Raw genomic sequence first — 2,510 nt, 5'->3', positions numbered from 1 at the left:
GCGAGGATGAGGCAGTGACACGGAGCGATGCGGGGGTGACGGTAAGGATGAGGCGGTGACACAGAGCAAGCAGGATCCCTTGTCAGTAGAGTTGTCAACTTTCTAATCACACAAAACTGAACACTCCTTCACAGAGGCACTGCCCCTTCGTTGAGGCTCCCACCCCTGCTTGCTCCATCCTCCATCCCTCTGTTGCTTGCTCTCCCCACACCCTCACTTTCACCAGACTGAGGCAGGGGGTTGGGGTGTGTGGGAGGGGTACAGGCTCTGGGCTGGGTGTGCTGGATCCGAGTGGGGCCAGAAACTAGGAGTTCAGGGTGTGGGAGAGGGCTCCGGGTTGGGGCAGGAGTGTGGGGGGAATGGGGGGAGGGGTCCAGCGTGTGAGACCAGGGATGAGGGGTTTGGGATGCAGGAGGGGACTCAGGGCTGGGGCAGGGTGTGGGGGTGCAGGCTCCAGGAAGAAGTTTGGGTGCAGGAGGGGACTCCAGGCTGGGGCAGGGGGTTGTGGTGCAGGAGGGGGTTCAGGGTGCACAGTCCCAGCAGCGCTTACCGTGGTTCCCAGGAAGTGGCTGCCAGGTCCCTGCAGTCCAGCCCCTAAGCGCATGGGTGGGCACGGAGGCTCTGAGTGCTTCCCTTGCACCTGCAGGTGCTGCCCACGCAGGTACCATTGGTTGCAGTTCCCGGCCATTGGGAGCTGCTGAGTTGGCACTGGGGCACTGCCCATGTGCCTAGGGGGCCGCAGGGATCTGGTGGCCACTTTCGGAAGCTGCGTGGAGACAAGGCAGGCAGGGAGCCTGCCTTAGCCCCTACTATGCTGCTGACCTCACTTTTAACAGCCTGGTTGGTGGTGCCGACCAGAGCCCCTTTTTGACCGGGCATTCTGGTAAAAAATTGGGTGCCTGGAAACCATACTTGGCAGGCCGGGCCTGGTCACATCGGTGCAGGGTGTGTGTGGGAGGGGATGATAGTGAGGACGAGGCAGTGACCCAGAGCGATGGGGGGGTGACAGTGACACAGAGCAATGGGGGGGTGACGGTGAGGATGAGGTGGTGACAGAGCGATGGGGGGTAACGGTGAGAATGAGACGGTGACACAGAGCACTGGTGGGTGACAGTGACACAGAGCGATGGGGGGGTGATAGTGAGGACGAGGCGGTGAAACACAGCTATGGGGGGGGTGATGGTGACACAGAGCAATGGGGGGTGACCGTGATACAGAGCGATGGGGGGGTGACAGTGAGCGATGGGGGGGGTGATGGTGACACAGCGCGATGGCGGTGACGGTGACACAGAGCGATGGGGGGGTGCTGGTGAGGACGAGGCGGTGACACAGAGCTATGGGGGGGTGATGGGACACAGAGTAATGGTGGGTGACAGTGACAGTGAGCGATGGGGGGGTCATGGTGACACAGAGCGCTGGGGGGGTGATGGTGACAAAGTGTGATGGGAGGTAACTGTGACACAGAGCAATGGCGGGTGACGGTGACAGTGAGCGATGGCAGGTGACAGTGGGGGTGACAGTGACACAGAGATGGCGGGTGACGGTGACAGTGAGTGATGGGGGGTGACGGTGACATAGAGCGATGGCGAGTGATGGTGAGCGATGGCGGGTGACAGTGAGCGATGGGATGACAGTGATGGTGACACAGAGCAATGGCGGGTGACGGTGACACAGAGCGATGGCGGGTGACAGTGAGCAATGGTGAGTGACAGTGACAGAGAGCGATGGCGGGTGACAGTGAGCGATGAGGGGTGACGGTGACACAGAGCAATGGCGGCTGACAGTGACACAGCGCGATGGCAGGTGACGGTGACAGTGAGCGATGGGGGTGACGGTGATGGTGACACAGAGCGATGGGGGTGACAGTGAGCGATGGCGGGTGACGGTGACAGTGAGCGATGGCGGGTGACTGAGCAATGGGGGGTGATGGTGACGGTGACACAGAGCGATGGCGGGTGATGGTGAGCGATGGCGGGTGACACAGAGCAATGGCGGGTGACGGTGAGTGATGGTGGGTGACAGTGACAGTGACACAGAGCGATGGCGGGTGGCGGTGACACAGAGCGATGGCGGGTGGCGGTGACACAGAGCGATGGCGGGTGGCGGTGAGCGATGGGGGGTGACGGTGAGCGATGGGGGGTGACAGTGATGGTGACAGTGAGCGATGGCGAGTGACAGTGACGGTGCCACAGAGCGATGGCAGGTGACAGTGACACAGAGCTATGGCGGGTGACGGTGACACAGAGCGATGGCAGGTGACGGTGACACCGAGCCATGGCGGGTGACGGTGACGGTGACACAGAGCGATGGCGGGTGACAGTGACGGTGACACAGAGCGATGGCGGGTGACAGTGACACAGAGCGATGGCGGGTGACAGTGACGGTGACACAGAGCGATGGCGGGTGACAGTGACGGTGACACCGAGCCATGGCGGGTGATGACGACGGGTCGGCCCAGGGCCGTGCGGTCAGACGGACACGTGTTCCGTGCAGCCCCGTGTCCGCCCCCC

This window comes from Chelonia mydas, chromosome 10 (assembly GCF_015237465.2).
Source record: "Chelonia mydas isolate rCheMyd1 chromosome 10, rCheMyd1.pri.v2, whole genome shotgun sequence".
NCBI classification, from domain to species: Eukaryota; Metazoa; Chordata; order Testudines; family Cheloniidae; genus Chelonia; species Chelonia mydas.
The sequence above is the reverse complement of the archived record's forward strand: the minus strand, read 5'-3'. Positions refer to the sequence as shown.